General features: G+C 47.0%; 1 protein-coding gene across 4 annotated transcripts in view; it reads right to left on the minus strand.

Moving 5' to 3' along the window:
- Positions 1 to 23680, minus strand: part of LOC135100831 (proteoglycan 4-like) — a 149732-nt gene that overhangs the window by 117716 nt on the left and 8336 nt on the right. Inside the window, exon 1 of one of the 4 annotated variants that reach the window (XM_064004248.1) lies at positions 8844 to 8858. The exons of 2 other annotated variants lie outside the window; for them this stretch is intronic. The gene's annotated coding sequence lies outside the window, so the exon portion shown is untranslated. Of the gene's footprint in view, positions 1 to 8433; positions 8823 to 8843; positions 8859 to 23680 lie in introns of those variants that run through there. One more of the 4 variants, XM_064004247.1, reaches the window with a different exon arrangement.

Below are 23680 nucleotides of genomic sequence, written 5' to 3' on the forward strand. Positions count from 1 at the left end.
TGGCGTAACAGAGGGAGGAGGAATACAAAGGAATACAAACAGCAACAGACCCTGAGGACCTTACTAGGCTGTTTGGGTAACTATTCTACTCTAACTATTAGTGGGAGAGACATGATAGTACAGGAGAAGGCTCCTCTCCACCCCGTCCCTCCCTCCAGCCGAAGGTGGAGGAGGAGGAGGAGGAGGAGGAGGAGGAGGAGGAGGAGGAGGAGGAGGAGGACTGATAATATGACATTCACTCACCACTACAAACAAACAAATCCACCACACTATCGCCACATAAACACATCACCACACACACACACACACACACACACACCACATCACCACATACGCCACCACACACCACCCTCCGTCACCGTCACCACCACACGTCACCACCAGCAGAACGCACATCACCGCATTCCCCGCCGTCACACAGGGGGAAAATTTCACGCCCATGAGTGTTCTGGCGTGGTGGTGACGGCGGCCTTGCGGTGACGACACACAGGAGGTGACGGACGCACTCCCTCACTCCCCGCCGGCCTCGTTGTGACGCTACAGGGACGAGGAGAATCTAGCGGTGACATGAGACTTTCGTGATTCTCTTGCGTGTGTGTGTGTGTGTGTGTGTGTGTGTGTGTGTGTGTGTGTGTGTGTGTGTGTGTGTGTGTGTGTGTGTGTGTGTGTGTGTGTGTGTGTGTGTGTGTGTGTAAGGAAATTAGTGTATGCATAAGACAGACAGAGAGAGAGAGAGAGAGAGAGAGAGAGAGAGAGAGAGAGAGAGAGAGAGAGAGAGAGAGAGAGAGAGAGAGAGAGAGAGAGAGAGAGAGAGAGAGAGAGAGAGAGATCAGTTAGGAAGGTGCTTAAGTAAAAGACCAGAGAAAGTGCTTAAAATTCCAGCGATAGAAAATGAGAAGACAGAAAAAAAAAAAAGATAAGAGAGACGTTTCCAAGATCTATTGGAAACGTATCCTTCCTGTCTGAAGCAAAAAAAGGAAGAAGGGGGGAAAAAAAGAAAGAAAAATAGAATATATGAATGCAGATAAAAAGAAGTGGAGCAGGACGATGTCGCAGTCTTGGAGTGCGCTGCGGTGTTCTTGGTGACACACATACACACACACACACACACACACACACACACACACACACACACACACACACACACACACACACACGCAGCCAGCAAAAAAAAAAAAAAAAAAAAAATAAAGCGGGAAAAATAATGGGAGAAAAATAATTCATAAATGCTAATGCTAGTGATTTTCAGGTTGACAACTTGGCGTGTTTCCCTTTTCACCGCCTCCCCGTCATCCATCACCCGGACCTCAATTCCTGCAGTTGACACAAGGTGGAAAAATATATCTACGATCGTGGCTCGCCGAACAATTTTCCTCTCGGCTGCACCACTCGGCGTATTCAAGGCTCTGTGCTGTCACGTCTTTCGTCAATACCAACATCAACAAAGACGAGGAAATAACGCAGGAGGGACACACGCCTGCAGGAAATAGCTAAAGTATAGGTAAGAAAGGAATACCAGACTGGCGCTGTGCCCTTCATGTATGTGGATGAAGAGGAACTTAGGAGGAACTTAGAGGAAATACAAGAATAAAAATCTATGAAATGTAGAGCAAGGAAAAGTGAATAAGTTGATGTGTGAAAAAGAAAGAAGGAAAGGCTTAGGAAATAATACATGGATAGTGAAGAAAGAAAGGTCAGTGCTGCATCCTCATTAAAAAAAAAATGTATATTAAAACGGTAATAACGAAATGATTTAACTTTCCTAATTTTCTTTCTGAATATCCCTAACAAAAATGCAAATCACGAACACGGCAAACATCACGTCATAAGTCAAACAATTCGAAAAGAACTCGCTCATAAAGAAAAAGAAGGAAAAAAATAAACACTGGTAAAATGAGAGACAATCAAGAAATATAAACAAGAGTCAGATGTATGAAAAAAAATAAATAAATAACCAAAACAATAAAGCACCATGGTTTTAGTTTCTCTCCGCATGCTTACGAACATAATCATAATCACAGAGACCCATTTCCTTTCCTACATTCCCTCCCCTCCGTTCCTTCCCGCTCCCAAGACACAGGGAAATTCCGGAATGAGCCAGAAAATGACGGGTCTGTGGCGAGGCGTGGCGGTGATTCACGACACACGCCTGCACAGAGAACCTCGCCGCCTGAAGGTCGCTGCCGCACAGTGGCCAGCCGAGGCGTGCGTGCTTCCTGCAGGAGTGGTTTTCGTTTGTACTCTCACTGTGGTTTTCGTTTGTACTCTCTCTCTCTCTCTCTCTCTCTCTCTCTCTCTCTCTCTCTCTCTCTCTCTCTCTCTCTCTCTCTCTCTCTCTGCCTGGCTCTGTGAACGTCAACTCTGGCAGCCTATCTTCGCTCCCTCCTTCCCTCCTTCCTTAGTTCGGCAGCCACCGCCTATCTCCTTCCTTCTCTTATCTCTCTGAGGCAGCACAGCGGGAGGTTTCTCAAGACTCACGTCGAGGAGTCACCGCTCAGACAGGGGAAAGTGAGGCTGATATGTGTGGCCCCCCCCCACACACACACACTCAGGGAAATCCTCGACCATTATGTTTTCCACACCACGTTCGCAACAGGAAGCCTTCTGTATCACATCACTTCATCACGAAAAAAAAAAGAAGAGAAAGAAAAAAATGAACGAAAGAATTCTATAAATTATGTGATCCGGGAGGGATGTCCTCACGGAGAACCGCTTTGTAAGCCTGTGACGAAACCCTGGCACAGTCTGGCTCTGGTGCGTCGACAGTGCCTGGTCATGATGGGCAGTCTGGGCAGTGCCTAGTGTTGATGTATAATGCCTCGTCAGTGCCTCGCCCTGGTAGTTGGCAGCTAAGCGTCGCCTGGGCCTGTCAGGTGGCGCCTTGGCAGAGCCTAGCTCCTTAGTCTGCATGGGCGTCACACCCGTGCGGAGTAGTATAAACTGAGCCAAGCTGAAGGTAACTTTGTCAAGGAGTCGTATGAAGCAGCTTGAAACAACATTACCAGGATGGAAGCGTTTTGTAATACTGTTAAAAAGTTTACTTTCAGGACCCTGGCCAAAGTGGAGCGGTGACCGTGTCTTCAGGTTGAGTCTCCCAACAAACAATATGAACACCGATACCAAATCTTAATGTGCTAGCGAAAAAATACGCTCATGAAAAAACTTCTTAAGTTCCGGTTAAGTTTGGTGAAGGCGAGCCGGCGGTGCAGCCCACGGGGATTAACTAAAGCTGAACAATTTTCCAGCCGCTGTCCTGTGCCCAAGCCTCAGCCCACCTACCGGGGATGTATGGAGCACACACACACACACACACACACACACACACACACACACACACACACACACACACACACACACACACACACACACACACACACAGTAATCAACAACTACTGAGATGCTACAAAACACACAAGTACTGATGTGCTGGCAACCATCGCTGTGATGAACGACTGCCAATTCTCTTTCAGGACGCAATGAAATGAATCACACCGGAAGCGTCCTTGGACTAGAGGGAAGCATAGCCTGCCTGCCTGCCTGCCTGCCTGCCTGGAGGGGAGATAGGAGGGGAGGGCTGCTGGAGGAGTTATTGACGGGACGCGCTGAAGGTGGGGGTGGGGGAGGGCCAGGCCGGGAGAGGGGAGATAGGGAAGGAAGAGTGAGGTGGTGTGCAGCGTTGGGGAAGTGGGGAAGGGAATACACGTTAGGAGCAGGGACGGTGAGGGGACGGTGAGGGGACGTGAGCAGGGAACTAGTCATGCATAATGTAGACTAAAGTGGCAAGGGAGGAAGGTACCACATACGACTGTTGGAAGGGTCTGTGCGTGGCCAGGGGCAGGCAGGGTAAGGGGAAATAAGGGGTAAGTGGGGGGGCAGATGGATGAAGGTGAGAGGATGGATGGGAGAGAGGAGAGAGGAGGTTAGTCAGAAAGAGTCAGGTGTTTATGGGAGGGCAGGTGTGAAGGACAGGTGAAGAAATACGTAAGCGGAAGAGAAGGTGGGAGGGTCAACTGGAAAGGGCAAGTTTGAGAAGCAAATGGAAGGAGGGAGGAACAAGTGGGAGGGGGAAAAGCAAGGATGGAAGGGTGGGAGGAGCAAACACACACACACACACAAAAAAAAAAAGGAAAGGTGGGGGTGAAGCTGGGAGTGGTGAGTGGGAGGAACAGCTGGAAAGGGCAAGTGGGAGGAGCACCTGGGAGCGACAGCTGGGCAGAGTCAGCTGAGCAGGATTGAGTGGGGAGGGGCAGATGGACGGTCAAGTGGGAAAAGCAGGTGGGAGGATCAAGTGGGAGGGGAAAATGGGAAAAGTATGGCAAGTTGGAGGAGCAGTAAGGGGCGAGAGGCAGCGGGCAGCAGCAGGCACCAGCAGGCACGGCAGGGACGAGGAACAGAAACGAAAACAAAACGGACGAGGGAAGGCTATTGATATCTAAAGGAATGTTGAGGCAGGACGCTCGTGACGATGGCCGGGCAGGGAGGAAGGGAGGGAGGGAGGGAGAAGGAGAGGGAAGCAGGGAGGAGGAGGATGAGGAGCAAAAAGGGGCGGGCACACACACAAGCAGGGTCGTTGCCCCCCACGGTCGCCATGCAGAGGCCGGCAGGAGCTGCAGCGTCACGTATCGACGCCACCACCTGCCTCACCCTGATTACAGACCCCCGCCTCGTTCCTGCAGGTAAACTCCCCTCTAATCGGGTGCCTGACGAAGGACTAGGCACCTTTACTCCCCTCACTGACCCCTCACCCGGCAGGTCATGCAACTCCCCTCTGTCCCCTTAGTTTCCTCCCATCGCGTGGCTCCCTTACCCCGTCATGGTACAGTTTCCCCTTTCCCTCCCCTCCGCGTCCCCTTATCCCCGGCGTCCCCTCGGCCATGACACCTCCGATGATTGCCTGCTATTGTGATTATGCCAAACGATGCGCCGCCATTACGAGGGTTGAGGCTGTGTGTGTGTGTGTGTGTGTGTGTGTGTGTGTGTGTGTGTGTGTGTGTGTGTGTGTGTGTGTGTGTGTGTGTGTGTGTGTGTGTGTTCAGTTGCGCCCATCTGTGTGTTGAAAGGAAATAGAGCAAGACTAAGGCGCGAAGGAATACGAGTTACGCCGAATCAAGTCAACACATTACAACTTTGCTCAGTGGCGGAGCTTCATCATCACCACCATCAGGGCACCGCCACGGCCCGCCAACACCACCGAGGGAGGGGCGCAGGAAACACATGCGAGGAAAAGAACAAATATTAAAAGAGAACAGGGGCAAAAAAGAGAGAAAAAAAGAAAAAAGAGCAAAACACAGCATAGCGTAACACGAGAGAGAGAGAGAGAGAGAGAGAGAGAGAGAGAGAGAGAGAGAGAGAGAGAGAGAGAGAGAGAGAGAGAGAGAGAGAGAGACGATGAAGCGTTATATTCATAGATATATTTTTAGCTTCCTCTCACTTGAAACAGATTTAGAACTGTTAAAATACAAAGCCGCTTTCCTCTATGAATAAAAAAAAACCTAAAACAGAAAAAAGACCTAAACGAAACGACCTTTTTTTCCTTCCCTTCCCCTTCTCTCTTTCTTTTGTCGAAACACAAATGACAAAAAAGAAGAAAAAAAAAACTCTCAACCTTTTCACTCTACATGCTTTTCGTCCTACACATATTTCCACTCTACACGAGAGAGAGAGAGAGAGAGAGAGAGAGAGAGAGAGAGAGAGAGAGAGAGAGAGAGAGAGAGAGAGAGAGAGAGAGAGAGAGAGAGAGAGAGAGAGAGAGAGAGAGAGAGAGAGAGAGAAAGCCTTACCTTACATTCTTAAGTAACTCGAAGTAATTAAAGAAGGAGAGAAAAACAACCGTGACCCTCTTTAACTCTACGTGACTCTAACCACCGCTACATCTGACCGTCTTTCCGTCTGTCTGTTTGTCTGCCTGTCTAACACACAAGGTCACACTCGCCTTTCCCTACTCTCTCTCTCTCTCTCTTCTGCTCGCCCGCCGCCCGCCCGCCCGACGTCGCCAGCCAGTGACAAATGCATTTACCCACACATATTTCATCAGCGGAGGGTCAACATGCAATGGTGGCAGACAGTGATTGCGGGCGCTCCTCTCTCTCTCCCTCTCTCTCTCTCTCTCTGTTTGGTTTTTGTCAGTGTTTATTTCTATGTGTGTGTATGCCAGTGATTGCGGCATCCCTACTCTCTCTCTCTCTCTCTCTCTCTCACTATTTTTCTTTTATGGTATTTTTTTAATTCATATTTATGTCGACGCTAGTGATTGCGGCATCTCTCTCTCTCTCTCTCTCTCTCTCTCTCTCTCTCTCTCTCTCTCTCTCTCTCTCTCTCTCTCTCTCTCTCTCTCTCTCTCTCTCTCATTTTTTTTCGGATCCTATTTCTATGTTTATGCCGGCGCCAGAGATTGCAGCACATCTCTCTCTCTCTCTCTCTCTCTCTCTCTCTCTCTCTCTCTCTCTCTCTCTCTCTCTCTCTCTCTCTCTCTCTCTCTCTCTCTCTCATTTGTACATATTTACCCCTAACCGTACCGCAGTAATCAGGCTGTGCTAACAAAACACGCCTTTCTTGTTTATATTTACATGAACATAACGTGAATCCTGCCATGCACATCTCTCTCTCTCTCTCTCTCTCTCATTCTCTCTTGGCCTCAGATTAACTTATTTTTTCCTCCCCCTCTCCCATTTTCCTAATAGCTTCCTCTTTCGTTTTTATAGACTTTTTTTTTTTTCCCCCTGCTCGCGTCACTTCATCCCTTCCATCCATCCATCTAACGAACTCTTCCATCTTACTCCTCTTTCTACTCCTACCTATCTATCTATCCTGGTGGCAATCTATCTATTTGTCTATACGGTGATGCTGGACCGGATAGGCAGACAGTTATATACAAGGGTTTTCTGGTTTCCTGGTTTCCTCCTCCACCTCCGCTGCACTTCTCCTTCTTCTCCTCCGCTCCCTCCTCCTCCACTTTGTCATCACATCACGTCATCTGGTTCTGGTTAGTCCTGTTAGGCAATCACTCCGTTACACACACACACACACACACACACACACACACACACACACACACACACACACACACACACACACACACACACACACACACACACACACACACACACACAGCTCCATACGTATTCTCATTCATTTATCATCTAATTTCATTCATTCACTTCCATACTGCTTCCTCGTTTATTTATCCATACCATTCTCCCCTTGTCGATAATTTAGTCTTCGTTGAGGTATCTAAGGGCTTCTGGTGCCGGTGTGTGTGTGTGTGTGTGTGTGTGTGTGTGTGTGTGTGTGTGTGTGGGAAAACCCCGTTCATGTCATGTCTGCTGATCGTTACTCATATCAGCCATTCCTTCAGTCCTCCCAGTCGCTGCTTAGCCATTCCGGCACTGTAGCGACTCAGGCCAGTCCTCATCAAGCCTACGGAACAAGCCGGCGTCTCCTCATTAAACCTTGCAATCTCAACTTACTCGCCCCATCTAAACTCATCTAAACTCTCAGATTAGGTCCTCTTTTGCATCAATCCATCGTTTATATTCATTAGTTGCATTGGTTCGGCAGGTCTGGCTAGGTGAAGTGAGGTCAAGTTGGATTAGGTCAGGTTCGGTTCAGTTTGGTTCGGCTACCCTCCCCGCGCCGCCTCGGGTCGTCCGGGGCCGAGCACTCGCAAGTCAAGAGCCGCAGTGCAGTCGATAGTGTGGGCGGCAGTGAGATAAAACGGCCGGCGAGCAGGACCGAGCCGGGTGAGGAGGAGAGAGGAGGGAGAGACGGAGGGAGAGGCGTGGTCCCCTTCCCCTTCCCTAACCCCCGAACTCTCTCCTATCCACAGTGCCACCTATCCTCCAGCCCTTCTCTCTCTCTCTCTCTCTCTCTCTCTCTCTCTCTCTCTCTCTCTCTCTCTCTCTCTCTCTCTCTCTCTCTCTCTCTCTCTCTCTCTGTGGCATCTCGCTCTTACACACACACACACACACACTCGCACTATCTCTCTCTCTCTCTCTCTCTCTCTCTCTCTCTCTCTCTCTCTCTCTCTTATTGATTTACCGGGTCCAGACGGAAACAAATCGATACCGCTGCTCTAGAATGGTGTGCCCTCCTGCTCATTTTTTCTCCCACATCGTTCTGGTGACCAAGAGGCATCACTGACCTAATGGAAGCCTGTACTTAGAGCCGCGGAGGGCCACAAAGAAGTAGTATAGGAGTGCAAGGGTGAGTAGTATTATGGGAAGGGCGGGGCGCTGGGATGGCCAAGCACAGCCAGAGCCAGACGCCGGTAGAGGCACCAAGCCGGGCGAAGAGAGCCTGACCTTTGCTTGCTTGCCTGTCTTTACTCCCTCCTTCCCTCTTTCCTCCCTCAGATCTCTCCATTCTCTCCACTCCTACGCTTTCCCCCCTTACCTCCCCTCCCTGTAAAGCAGCAGCACCACCACCACCACTCACCACCGCTGCTCCGACACGCTACGACCCGATCACCACCACGACACTTAAAGCGGCACGACACATATGGGACGCCGACCCGCCCGAGGGAGGCGCCGGTCCCCTCAGGCCAGCCGGGAGCACCTCGGAGGCTGTGACAGGCCTGCACTGCCTCGGGGGCGTCGCCTGGAAGAGCAACTGATAACCGGAGATGAAGATAAAAGTCCCTCACTCCCGCAGTTCTCTGTTGCCCTTCGCCTCGGCGCCGTCACCGCCTGCGAAGTTTCCCTTGAACCGGAGGGGATTGTTACTGCCTTAAGTTTGCAACGCCGGCGTCCCTTAGCGATGGACTTGTGTGCGTGCAGGGGAGGGGCGGATGAACGCGGCACGCGGAGCGCAACACGGCGAGTGACGGCAGCACAGACACACGGCACCTCTCACCAGCCGGCGTTCTGCTAGACTGAGGACCTTCCCCGCCTTCCCGGCTGAGCACTGCGAGGGGGGCGGGAGGGGCGGACTGCTAGTGCCGGAGGGGGAAGGGGAGGCGAGGCTTGGCGAGTGAGTGAGGGAGGGTGAAAGGGAGGGAGGGAGAGGGGGAGAGGCGATCCTGGAAGTGAGGGGAGCGGGAGGGATGCGAGATGGGAGGGGCCAATGAGGGGAAAGAAGAGAATAAGGAGTAAAAAACAACAACAGCAACACGCCTGCAGTTTGAGATGAGGGAGGAGGAGGAGGAAGAGGAGGAGGAGGAGGAGGAGGAGGAGGAGGAGGAGGAGGAGGAGGAGGAGGAGGGACGGAAGAGGGAGAACATTAAGATTAGTATACAACCCTCCAAAAATAAAACAAAAGAAACGTCAGAAAGAGCGAGAGGGAGCGATGGAAGTCAGCTAACGAGGGGAGAGTGGAAACACGAAAGGAATGAGAGAGAGAGAGAGAGAGAGAGAGAGAGAGAGAGAGAGAGAGAGAGAGAGAGAGAGAGAGAGAGAGAGAGAGAGAGAGAGAGAGAGAGAGATGGAAGCAAGAGGGCCCTGGCTGGTTGCTTGGTGACGTCAAGGGGACTGACTGTTGTTGCCTTACCTAACGTCACTACCAGGATAATAAATAAAGTTACCTGACCTAACCTAATTTGTCCCGCACCAAGTTAAATATAAGGATCCATAAAAGAAAAAGAAAAGACATCCCTCCAACAGTATCTAACGGCGACAAGGAACCCGCCGCAGGACGCCACAGCAAACATCCTTTAAACCGGAAAACAGAATGGAAAAAAAAAAAGGACATAAAACGAAGCGAAGGAAAACTCTACTGTCTTTCTTGTGTCCTCAGAAAAATGCTGCAGCAACACGAACACTCCCTCGCATATTTTGATGTCCTGGGTGTCCTTCCCTCTTCCAACCCCGCCTCCTCCTTCTCCTCACATCCCTTCACCACCAACAAGAACAGAGCACCACGGAGCACCACAGAACACCAGGGAGGAGCAGCACGGTACATACGAAACGGTGCACTGCGGTGGCGTGTAGTAAATGCCAAAAGAAGACACGTAGGCGCGATTCGGAACGGTGCAATGCGGTACGGTGCGGTGAGAAGTGGTACTCAGCAGTTAAAAAGAAGAAGAAGAAGAAGAAGAAGAAGAAGAAGAAGAAGAAGAAGAAGAAGAAGAAGAAGAAGAAGAAGAAGAAGAAGAAGAAGAAGAAGAAGAAAATACTCTAGTAGTCTTTATCACGGTGGAATAGTGTCGGAGAAAAAAAACAGTGAGAAAGTGTTTGCAATGGAGAGTTACAGAGTGTAGCAAGCAGTGAAGTGAAGGATGTCGCGCTGAATGGTATAAAAAAAAAAACTGTAGTACGTTGAACCACAGTGAGAATAATAAAAAAAAGAAAGGAAAAAAAAAGAACAGGAAGTATATATAAAAAAAAACGCAAGGATATATCGTATAGGTAGAAAAGTGTAATGAAATAGAATAAAAAAAAAGTACTGTATTAAGATGAATAATCAAGCACAGTAGAAAAATATAAATAAAAAAAAGCGAGGAAGTGTATAAAACGAAAAAGTAGAAGGATATAGGAAAAAAAAAAAAAAAGTGCAAGAGAAGATAGAAGTACATAACAGTTTGAGTATATGCAGAGATGAAGCACGGTAAGCAAAGAAGAAATCCAAGAATAAAACGGTGAAGGAGGTGAATGAAAGGGAAGGGAAGACAGTGAAGCAAGCAGTGTAGCGGTGAGAGTGGGAGAGGAGAGCGCTGGATGGAAGAGCAGAGGAAGGAAGAGAGGACCGGCCAGGCAAGGCAAGGCAAGGCAAGGCAAGGGCAAAGGCAAGCAGCAGGCACGGCACCAGAGTATTGAGTGATGGAACACCGCGAGAAATAATGCACCACAATAGATCACAGTATACCACAGTGCGGTACAGACTATAGAACCACCACACCACGGTACGGTATGAGGAGCGTTGGAGTGCTATGCGACGGTGCGGTGAAACGAATATAGAAAACCTGAAACGGTGCAATACAGTGTTCTTTTTTCTTTTTTTTTTTTTGGGGGGGGAGGGTAGGGGTAGTAAGGTGTTGGATTGCGTTCTCTGTCCCCTCCAGCAGCAGTACAGCCTGTGTCGTGTGCTGCTTCCCTTTTTACTTCTTTTTTTCTTTCTTTTATTGTTGCGAGGACGAAGGCGTGACGGAGGGTGGGAGGGAAGAGGAGCAGGGGAAGAGGTGGTGGGGAAAGAGGAGGAAGAGGAGAAAGGAACGGAGGGGATGAGAAAAGTGTAGGTGAGGAAGGGAGGACGTGCAATACACACACACACACACACACACACACACACACACACACACACACACACACACACACACACACACACACACACACACACACACACACACGCACTGCACCATGTATACACGCACGCATTCTTAACCGCATAACACGCACATATACTGCAACACACACACACACACACGCACACACACACACACATAAACACACACACACATTGACCTTCACCAACAAAGGGAAACTAAGAGCAGGAGGCAACATAAAATAGGAAGGAAAGGGTCAAAGTGGAGGACATTTAAAGGTACAGATTACAAAGGGAATGAGTGGGGAAAGGTAGGTAAGGGATACAGAGGTGTTAAGGGAAGAAGAAATAGAGTTACATAAGGTATAGGGAGAGTTTCTGTTTTCCTACTGGGGCGGATGAAGGTGAGAAGACAGAGGAGGTAAAGAAAACTATATATATTTACCTGCTTGAAGGAGAGAAAGGGATGAAAGTAAGTACACGAAGCGAGGCAAAAGATGAAAAGGTGGAGTGAAATACGAGTATAGCGAAAGTTTTAGTGGATAATTCAAGGCCAGGAGACTGTAGGAATTAAAAAGTTAAAGATCATTATAATCCAGCCGCTAAACGCGAGGATAAGCGAGGGAGAGAGAAAAACCATTTAAAAGACTTGAGGAATTATCTATGACCGTGGAGAGAATAATATAAAGGGTGAAGGAGGAGGCAGACTTGGTGGAGGAAGAGGAGGTGAAGGAAGAGCGGGTGGTGATGGAGGAGGAGGAGGAGGAGGAGGAGGAAGGGGAGGAGCCTGTAGGTCAAGGTCAGGCAGAGAAGAGCTGGATGAAGGTCACAAAGCTAATCATAGTAACACACACACACACACACACACACACACACACACACACACACACACACACACACACACACACACACACACACACACACACACACACACACACACACACACACACACACACACACACACACACACACACACACACAAAGAAGGAAGGCTAGATAGATAGATAAAGAGAAAATTTAGAGAGAGAGAGAGAGAGAGAGAGAGAGAGAGAGAGAGAGAGAGAGAGAGAGAGAGAGAGAGAGAGAGAGAGAGAGAGAGAGAGAGAGAGAGAGAGAGAGAGAGAGAGAGAGAGAGAGAGAGGCAATCTGAATTATACATAAAGTTCTTGTATTTTGTGAAACCTCTACCTCCTCATCATTTTCCTCTTCCTCCTCCTCTTCCTCTTCCCGCATCCATCCAGGCTCCCTCCTCTCCCAGCGCGGCCCTAAAGCCTCCTCCTCCACACGAGTCCTCCCTCCACCCTTATCTAAGTGCCCAGTCCACTCCCCACTTCCCCTTTTTTCCAACTCCGGCCATTATTCCTCACCGAAGTCTCTCTCTCTCTCTCTCTCTCTCTCTCTCTCTCTCTCTCTCTCTCTCTCTCTCTCTCTCTCTCTCTCATCCTACTTGAACGGACTTTTCATGCACTTCAGTAGTATTGGTAATCCGTAGGTAAAGTCCTTTGCTAACTCTTCAGGTCCTCAGTCCAAAAGTCCCTTCCAGTCGCACACTCCATCCATCAAACCTTTCCAAAAATAGTCCCATATCTTTCCCTTTCCCCCTCATCCCCCCACTGGACCCCCCATACAGCATGATTCTCTCCCCAAAGAGCTCCGTTCAGTGTTCACTTCGATGCCCTCCCGTCATTTACCACATAGACACCACTCCGAGTACAGTAACTTCGGTGTCCTCCCTCAGTGGTGATTCCTAAGGGTCTTGGTATCATGCCTCAGGTCTTCATTTTCTGGTGCTCTTAAACGTTTCGCCGGTATAACTACTCTATTTTAACTGGCGGTTGTGGATGTAAGTATTGCTAGAGTTTTTTTTTTTTTTTCAAGTGTTTGTATGGTTCTGCAGATGGTTGGACAAATGATTCTGCACTACCAATGGAAAACAAACAAACAAAGGATTCTGCACCATCGATAGGGAAAAACAAAAGGATTCTGCACCACCAATATGAAAAAAACAAAGGATTCTGCACCAATAGGGAAAAACAAAGGATTCTGCACCACCAATAGGGAAAAACAAAGGATTCTGCACCACCAATATAGGGAAAACAAAGGATTTTGTACCACCAGTAGGGAAAAAACAAAGGATTCTGCACCACCAATAGGAAAAAACAAAGGATTCTGCATTACTAACAGGAATAAAAAAAACAAAAAAAACAAAGGATTCTGCACCACCAGTAGGAAAAAAAAAAAAGAATCTACACTACCAATAAAAGAAACACTCTTGAGAACATGACTGATCATCTCTGTGGCCTTTGAAATAACTCCTTATGAAAGCCTACAAGTCTTTAACCCATTCACTGCCACACAAGATATTTCCTTTAATGCATATAACTCCTGAGACACTATTTTTGTATGTAAACATTCTTATAATAGTTTGTGGCGTAAAAAAAAGACAAAATTAACTTTCTGTTTTCTCTCTTTTTCCCTTCTGTGTCTCTATTCCACCAAATTTTACAGGGGGTATGAAGGTTAATGAAAGACAGCCATAGTAGTAAAAGGGTTAATAATACCGGCATTTCTCTCTTGTATTAGCAATGTTACTTTGTTCGGTATGTGCAGAGATCCACAATACCTCCAAGTTTGAAGTTTTCACTCTCCCAGCAGTTACGTTCCCTCCCTCAGCTTGAATAAAGTTCCCCCCGACCCTGTGACTCCTAATGACAGAGCGGCCCTCGTTACGTCTTCAGCTAGAGTGGCCCTGGACGACCGTAGTGAGCACAGTTAATATTGTAAGCACTAAAAGGTTTGGGCTAGTGGGTTTCTCCCTTTGCTGTCAGCTGCACCTTTCGATATCATACTTAATACTTGCACTAAAGCCTTCCATTAACTGTCTTACTGCTGCGCTCGTCCTTGGTAACATTTCAGAAGGACTGTAAAAATAAATAAATACAAAAAAGGATGCATGAACGCTGAAAAGAGAGCGAAGAGGAGCTTAACTTGATCTTTTCTGGGCTATGTAATTACCCAAGAGACTGTAGTACAAAAAAAAATAATAATAATAAGCGTCTTAGAGATTACAGGTGAGTGCAGCCACACACACAAAAAAAAAAAAAAAAAAAAAAAAGAAAAAGAAAAAAAAATCGTGTGGCTGTGAAAGGGTGAAGCAGGAGGGGCAGCCACAGTAGTCAATAGCAACAGTCCCGAGGCCCTCACTCCTACAGCCCCATAGGACCCTCCTGCAGCGTCCATTCAAACACTCCCCACCTCGCCTCTGTCCCAGCATCCCTCTCTGTCTCCACCTCAGCAGCCCCGTCCATACGCCCCAAAGCCCCACTAAGCCATCCACCGCCCCCACCCAGGCCACCAAGCCACCTGCCGAGGTCTAATCAGGTGGGTTCTTACGTGACGCACCTGATCCCCACTTAAACCCCTCCTTCCCCTTCCCTTCCCCTTCCCTCATCCCCCCGAACCTAACCAGTCAGCCATGGGAGGTCATCAGCACCACCTCCCCCCATCTCCACCACTATGCCCCCTTCCCTTTCCCATCATTCAGGCCCCTCTCTCCCCTCCCCCTCCCCTCGTCATGGCACACTAATTCCCCTTCCTTCGGCTATATTTTCCCCTCAGATTTCTCTCATTTTTCTTTACCTTTTCCTTCGTTCTCTCTCTCTCTCTCTCTCTCTCTCTCTCTCTCTCTCTCTCTCTCTCTCTCTCTCTCTCTCTCTCTCTCTCTCTCTCTCTCTCTCTCCCTTTCCCTTCCCTTGCTTCGTATATTACTTAAATTCCGTGTCCTAGTTTTCTTCAGCCGTTTTCTCTACTTCCCTGTTTCATTCCTTCTCTCTCCCTCTCTCTCTCCTTCTCCTCTCCTTCGCGATACAATGTCTTAATTCCCAATCCTGCCTGTTCCCTCCTTCCTTTCCTCCAACTAATGTTCCTTCACCCACTACTTCCTTCCATTCTTTCTCCACCACCACCACCACCACCACCACCACCACCACCTCCTCCTCCTCCTCTTCCTCCTCCTTCCCTTCCTTTACCGTAATGTCCACTGCTGCCCTTCCCACTCCTTCCCTTCCTTGCCCACTCCCATTCCTCCACTGTCAAGGGAAGGGGAGGAGGGGAGAAGGGGAAAAAGGGGGAGGGAGAGAGGGAGTGGTCATAAAACACACAGCCTCGCCGCTCGCTTGGATATTTAAGACTCAACTCGGAAACTGCAACAAATACTCCTGAGTTGGCCATGAAGAAAAATTAAAGGAAAATAGTTCGATATCAGTATTTTTATGTAGTGATGGTGGTTGTGGTTGTGGTTGTGGTGGTGGTGGTAGTGGTAGGTGTTGTTGTTATAGGTATCACTGTTATTGTTGTTGTAGTGGTGGTGATGGTGGTGGTGGTGTCATTGTTATTGCTATGGGTATCACTGTTGTTGTTGTTGTTGTTGTTGTTGTCATTACTGCTGTTATGGGAGTCATCATAGTCTTCGTTGTTGTTGTTGTTGTAGCAGTAATAGTAGTAGTAATAGTTGTTGTTGTTGTTGTTGTTGTTGTTGTTGTTGTTGTTGTTGTCATCCCCGGGTGTCACCTTCCTGTTCTCATATTTGCACAGATTTCGTTGTAGATGTGAATTTTTATATATTTCCGTTTGTCTTTTATTGACGCGACCGTAAATCTCCGGACGAATTTATGTCGGCTATTATTCATTCTTATTTGTTGTTTCCTCTCTCTCTCTCTCTCTCTCTCTCTCTCTCTCTCTCTCTCTCTCTCTCTCTCTCTCTCTCTCTCTCTCTCTCTCTCTCTCACATATTCTTCGGAGCCCATGTCAATACTAGAGGAAAAAAAGGAAGGGGAAACTGTCTTAACTTAGAGGTCAACTGTGGCGTTACTTACACTTCCTTTCCCTTCCTTTCCCTCCCCTCCCTTTTATTTCCTCTTTCATTCCTCTTCTTCTCTTTCTCCTATTCTATCCCTCTCTCTAATTCTATTTAACTTTTCCTATTCTAACTCGTTCGCTCTCTCTCTCTCTCTCTCTTACTTTATCCCAGTTCTTCCCTCCCCTGTTCTTCTTTATTCCCTTCCATCTCCTATTTTATCCTTTTTCCTCCTTCTCCTGTGTCATTCTTCTTTTCTCTTCAAATCCCCACCTTCCCTCTCACTACCTTCGTCCTCTCCCTCCCTCTCTTATCCAAAGCTACTAATTCCCTCTCCTTTTCACCCTATGCCTTTCCTCTCCTTCCTTTCCCCTGTTGCAAGGGATAGGGGGCTTTAAAAGAGAGGAGAGAGAAAAAGAGACGGAGAGAGGGAGAGAGAAGGAGATAAGGGGGCAGGAGGGAAGGAAGAGATAGGAGTACACACAGACACAAGCACGAGTACAAGCAAACACACACACACACACACACACACACACACACACACACACACACACACACACACACACACACACACACACACACACACACACACACACACACACACACACACACAATGATGTAAGGTTCGTGATCAAGGGAAGTGGCGGCAGTAGTCTCTCTCTCTCTCTCTCTCTCTCTCTCTCTCTCTCTCTCTCTCTCTCTCTCTCTCTGTTCATTCAGGGGAAATAAAAGGAAATTTCAAGCCTATTTTACGTGCAACTTAAACCCATTTTTCACTGCACGTTTTGCGCTCGATTGCATTGCCCAGACAGAGAGAGAGAGAGAGAGAGAGAGAGAGAGAGAGAGAGAGAGAGAGAGAGAGAGAGAGAGAGAGAGAGAGAGAGAGAGTAGTGGACCTTAGGGAAAGACGCCATAAGGATCAATGTACACTTTTATCTCCTTTCCCTCCTCTTCTTCCTCCTCCTCCTCCTGCTCCTCCTCCTTCTCCTGCTCCTCCTCCCGCTGCATGGACTCCATAACTAACACACGCTCTTATGATGTCGAAATTTACAGTCCCTTCCTCCATGACCCGCCAGCAGCAGACAGAGGGCGGGGCAGAGGGAGGAGAGGGAGGGGAGGGAGAGGGAAGATGAGAGTCATGAGGGTGAGGAATGGAATCGAGAGGTGAAGGGAAGGGAGAGGAGAGGAAGAGGGGGAGAAGTCAAGGGTGTGCCATGAAAAGAAGGGAGAAGGAGAGGAGGAGGAGAAGGAGAGGAGGGATAAAAGAGAGAGGGAGGGGACGTAGTGAAGTCTCCAGGAGAGCCTTCTTAGTCTGGAGAGGAAAGGAAGAGGGAGGTAAAGAAAGAAGAGAGAGAGAGAGAGAGAGAGAGAGAGAGAGAGAGAGAGAGAGAGAGAGAGAGAGAGAGAGAGAGAGAGAGAGAGAGAGAGAGAGAGAGAGAGAGAGAGAGAGAGAGAGAGAGAGAGAGAGAGAGAGAGAGAGAGAGAGAGAGAGAGATTTAGGGAGGAAAGTGCAGGTAAGAATACACTTGCTTGGATCAGCTGCTACTTGTTCCACACCGCCTCCTCCTTCTCCTCCTCCTCCTCCTCCTCTTCCTCCTCCTCCTCATCGCCAACCCTCCGCCTCTCCCAGACTCCCTCACACTCTCCTCCACGTTTTAATGACTTTCTCACAACTTTTTCCTTGAGCCTTAGGACTTTTCAACTTTACTTCATATCTATATAATTTCCCTTCCTTCACGCTGCCTCGACCTCCTCCTCCTCCTCCTCCTCTACCAGTCTCTCCTCTTCCTCCTCCTGCACCTTCCTTCCCTTCATCAGATTTTTCTCCTCTCCTTCTTTATGTATTCCCTTATCTCTTATCTCTCTCTCTCTCTTTCCCTTTCTAAACACACACACACACACACACACACACACACACTTCATTCAATCAAAACAAAACAAACAAGCAAATAGAAAATGAGTGGTAGGAAAATCAAACGGATAAACAAACAAACAAACAAACAAACAACTAAACAAACAAACACAGCACGTTCAGGTATTTCCTCAGGTGTGTCATTAACTAATTAACGTGCATATCAGTAGCAGCAGCAGCAGCAGCAGCAATAAGGACGGGGCGGGGCGGGGCGGGGCTGCAAGGGGGCGGGACGAGACGGGATTGGTGCAGGCGGCGTGTTGACAGGTAGACAGGCAGGTGGGGTGATTAACGATGCAAATCACCGCCATCAGAAGCCTCGCCCCTCACGCCCTCACCTGTTATTAAACGGACGCTCCTACAGACACACACACACACACACACACACACACACACACACACACACACACACACACACACACACACACACACACACACACACACACATACTCATGCAGCTGCGTCTTGAAGGAGGTTGTGGATAAGCGCCTTCCTCCTGCATTCCGATACTGACAACAACAATAACAACTGCTTCTACTGTTGTTGTTGTTGTTGTTGTTGTTGTTGTTGTTGTTGTTGCTGTTGTTGTTGTTGTTGATGATGATGTTGTTGCCATTACAATCACAATGACGCCAACAGAATTATTTACGACAGAGGGAAACAAACAGTGGATGAAATAGTCAACATGTGTTATCCAGCACAAGAAGAAGAACAAGAAGAACAAGAAGAACAAGAAGAACAAGAAGAACAAGGACAAGAACAAGAACATGAAGAACAAGAACAAGAACAGGAACAAGAAGAACAAGAAGGAAAAGAAGAAGAAGAAGAAGAAGAATGAAGAAGAAGAAGAAGAAGAAGAAGAAGAAGAAGAAGAAGAAGAAGAAGAAGAAGAAGAAGAAGAAGAAGAAGAAGAAGAAAAAGAAGAAAGTGGTGGTGGTGGTGATGGAAGATATCATCGTCACCGGTCACCACCATCACCACCACCACAAGCACCACCATCACCACCACCACCACCACCACCACCACCACCACCACCACCACCACCACCACCAACAACAACAACAACAACAACAACAACAACAACAACCCAAAACATTAAAAAAAAAAAATGAAATTAATCACCCAGCCAACAACAAATGAATCAGATGACGAAAAAAAAAAGAAAACGAAAGAAAGAAAGAAAAAAAGAAAAGAAAAAACAAAAAGAAACAAAGAGAAAAAAAACCGAACCAAACAGAGAAACTCATTGAAGCCAACATTCGTACAGACCACAATTCTTAATTAATAACCGGAGAAAATGTCACTCTAATCTGAAAAACGGAGCCGAACACAAGAGGAAAATAACGAACGACTCTGAGCGGCGGGCGAGACGTGGGCGTGGAATGGGCGGTGGATGGTACAGTTATTGAGGGTGTGGGCGAGAGAGAGAGAGAGAGAGAAAGAGAGAGAGAGAAAAAAAAAAAAGGACGAAGATTTAAAAGGAAACAGAGAAATAAGAGAGAGAGAGGGATATGAAGGGGAAACGAGAGGGAAAGAGGAAAAAAGACAGAGAAAAAGAAGGAAAAAAGGGAAATAGGGATGAAAAGACGGAGAGAAAGGCGGAAAGAGGAAAAAAAAGAAAAGTAGGGAAAGAAGAAAAGAGGGAATAACAGAAAGAAGTAAATAAGGAAAGAGAGAAGAACAGGGAGGAAAAGAGACGCACAAAGATAGGTAAAAGAGGAAAAATGGAGGAAGGGAAGAAGGGGGAGGAAAAGAAGATGGAGGAGGAAAAGGAGAAAGCAGCAAAACCGAAGAACCAAAGGAAGGGAAGGAGATAAGGATAAGAAGAGGTGAGGGAAAGATAAAAAAGGGAAAAAAGAAGAGACAGAAGGAAATGAAGGAAAGGAGATAAGGAGAGGAAGAGGTGAGGGAAGGAAGAAAAGGTGAGTTTAAAGGAAAGGAAAAAAGATAAGGATGAGAAAAGTGAGGAGGAGATACGAAGGGAAGGGAGGAAAGAAGAGATAGAGGGAAACAGCAGAGAAAGAAGGAGAAACTGAAGCAGGGGAGGAAAGATGCGAGAATGCAAAGTAGGCAAGGAACAAAGGAAGGAGAGAGAGAGAGAGAGAGAGAGAGAGAGAGAGAGAGAGAGAGAGAGAGAGAGAGAGAGAGAGAGAGAGAGAGAGAGAGAGAGAGAGAGAGAGAGAGAGAGAGAGAGAACAAATGAACCAAGTAAAACGAAAGAGGAAGGAGATCAGAATGAGAAAGCAATGGAAAAGAAAAGAAAGAAAAAAAAAAGGAAGGTACAGAAACTAGGGGAAAATAAAGCAAAGACTGAAAGAGGAAAAAAAAAAAAAGAGAAACATTACAGGAAAGAAAGAAGAAGAAAAAAAGACACGAACGAGAATACAAACGAGCAAGGAAGAAGGAAACTTTGAAATACAGGCAGGATAAAGTGAAGGAAAGGGGAAGGAAGAGGAGGAGAAAAAGGATAAGTCAACATATGAAGCAGATAGGGAAGAGGAGGGAAGGAGGGAAGGAGGGAAGGAAGTATAGAGGTGAGGGAAGCAGGGAATAAGAGAGTATAGGCACATGGAGAGGGGAGAAGGAGGCGAGTATGAGGCATGAAAAGATAAGTAACAGTGGTGAGTGAGTCAGGGAGCAGGAAGGGGAGAGGAAGGGGAGAAGAAGGGCGAAAACAAGACAGAAATGTAGAGATCTCGTCCCCTATACCTGCTGCATGGAGGAGGAGGAGGAGGAGAAGGAGGAAGATAATGAAAGTGGTGTGTAGGACAAGACGACGAGGGAATAGAAGAAGACAATGACAAGAAAGAAGAGGAGGAGGAGGAGGAGGAGGAGGAGGATCACAATGGGAAGGAAGAGGAGAACGACAATGGAAAGAAAGAGGAGGTCGAGGACGAAGGAAAACAAGACGGATGAGGGAAAGAAAGGACGAAGACGAGAACTACAGTGAAAAGAAGGAAAACAAAAGTGATAATAAAGAAAAGAGAACGGAGGACGAAGACAAAGAGCAAAAGAAAGAGGACAGAAAGTGTAAAAAAGAAAAGAGGACAGAGAATCAAAGACAGAAGGGAAGGAAGACCAGGACAAGGAAGGATAACGGAGAGGAGGGAAAGGAGGACAAGTAGGATAATGAAGAGGAAGGGAAGGAGGAGAGGGGAAGAGGGTGGCGAGGGAGAGGAGGCGGAGCGTTAGAAAGTAAGAGCTGCAGGTAAGAAAATGACAAAAATAAATCAGCTTATAACGACATTACTTGCTCTATTTTACTTTGTTATAACACTGGAGGAGGAGGAGGAGGAGGAGGAGGAGGAGGAGGAGGAGGAGGAGGAGGAGGAGGAGGAGGAGGAAGAGGAGGAAGATGTTGTAAGGACGAGGACGATAGAAACAAGAGGGAATGAATGAGAAGGTAATAACAGTGTATTGTTGGTAATACTGGAGAGGGATTGCGTTTCCTCTACAATATCATTAACACAAGTCTGAATCACTGCCCAGGTAACGGGGGAGAAATTAGATAATCACGGGAGTGTTAATTTGATTCCATCCACGCAGCATGACTAACGGTGTGTATGTAGATTGTTGCCCTCAGACACACACACACACACACACACACACACACACACACACACACACACACACACACACACACACACAGCACGACAATCACTCTCGCGTCAATACTCGTGTGTGAAATTATCCGTGCAAGAACAAGTGTCTTTAATGTGACCCCCATTGAGGATGCAACCCATTGTGTTTCGTTCATCAGGAGTTTCGCGGCATTAACGTAACTGCTTCCACGTGGATGACGGCTCCTCATATCACAACACTCCCGATATTGCTGTGTGAACGATGACGATGTTCTCTCCTCTTATACTTAAATACTCGTGAAGGAAATAACTAATCTAACCTAACTAAACCTGACCTAACTCGGCTCCTCATGTTACAACACTCCCGATATTGCTGCGTGAACGAAGTCGACGTTCTCTCTTCATATACTCAGGTACTCGTGAACCAAAAACCTAATCTAACTTAACCTAACCTAGCCTAAACTAACTGCTACCACGTGGGTGACGCCTCCTCGTATCATAACACTCCCGATACTGCAGAGTGAACGATGCCCTCTCCTCACATACTCAGGTATTCGTGAAAGTAAAACAATTATATTTTCTTTCCTTATTATTCTTAGACAAGCATACCATAAAAGGTCTATGTGGAGTGTAATACTGTGTAAGGAGAGTTGAACGACTGATTTAATGCGCCCCGCCAACAGGCTGAAATAACGCCACATATATTTCTGGAAATTATCGATATTTACAGAACTGCACGTGTGATTCATTCCCTTGTATTTAGAAACACTGATTGATACGACATACTGATTGACTTTCTCTCTAGGCGGCAAGATGAAGTGGAATAAAGAGCAAAATTAAACCATATTTGCTTCTTTACACGATTAACGGTAACATCTCACCGTAAAATTTGTCAGCGCTTTTCAGAGAAGAACAAAGAAAATGTATTCCCTCCCAGTTTGTGACTCACAGAAAGCTGCGCCAGACCTCGCTACTCAGAACTCATAGTACATTTCAATCTCCAAGCGTTTCAATGAAACGGGGGAAAAAAAAGATCAAATAACCCTTTTTTTCCCTTCTACACAACAGAACATTTCCATTACAAAGGACGACTCAGAGGAGAGAAAAATATAGAGGTTAAATAATTCCTTTCACTTACAAACACAGGCACACTCTCAACATAATAACAGTCCCAATGAAAGGAAATGAAGAGATAAAATGCACTTCTTCTCTTCTAAACAACAGAATACAATAATTAATACAACTCTTCTCTTCTACACATTGATGTATAGAGAGAAAGAATCAAATTCCTAAACAATGATATACAGAATGAAAAACACACACACACACACACACACACACACACACACACACACACACACACACACACACCCAAGTACTGCATTACATTAAGGTGGCGGACGGAGTTTGAAAGTCCCATCAAGACGTAATGAAAGATGTGGTATGTGTGTGTGTGTGTGTGTGTGTGTGTGTGTGTGTGTGTGTGTGTGTGTGTGTGTGTGTGTGTGTGTGTGTGTGTGTGTGTGTCAATCTCCCCGGCTCACAACATTTGTTCAGTGCAGCCTGCAATGTGTTGACGCCGCTGTGCTTGAGCTGAGGGTGTGCCGGCCACGCAATGTGTTTGAGAGAGAGAGAGAGAGAGAGAGAGAGAGAGAGAGAGAGAGAGAGAGAGAGAGAGAGAGAGAGAGAGAGAGAAAGTGTGAAATCATACATACACAGCACAAATAGAAAGACAGACACGCCCAAAGTCAGACAGAAACGTCATAATGAAAAAAAAGATTAAATAAATAGTAGTAGTAGTAGTAGTAGTAGTAGTAGTAGTAGTAGTAGTAGTAGTAGTAGTAGTAGTAGTAGTAGTAGTAGTAGTAATAATAATAATAATAATAATAATAATAATAATAATAATAATAATAATAATAATAATAATAATAATAATAATAATAACAACAACAACAACAACAACAACAATAATAAATTCTAAAACTGGTGAGGGTGATGGAAGCGACTGTCATCCTTGTCGAGGCGCTGATATTGGATACTGGTAAGAGGAGGAGGAGGAGGAGGAGGAGGAGGAGGAGGACGAGGACGACAAAGAGGAGAAGCCGGAGGAGGAACTAGAGGGGGAGGAGGTGGACAAAG

Source organism: Scylla paramamosain, chromosome 5 (genome assembly GCF_035594125.1).
Source record: "Scylla paramamosain isolate STU-SP2022 chromosome 5, ASM3559412v1, whole genome shotgun sequence".
NCBI lineage: Eukaryota > Metazoa > Arthropoda > Malacostraca > Decapoda > Portunidae > Scylla > Scylla paramamosain.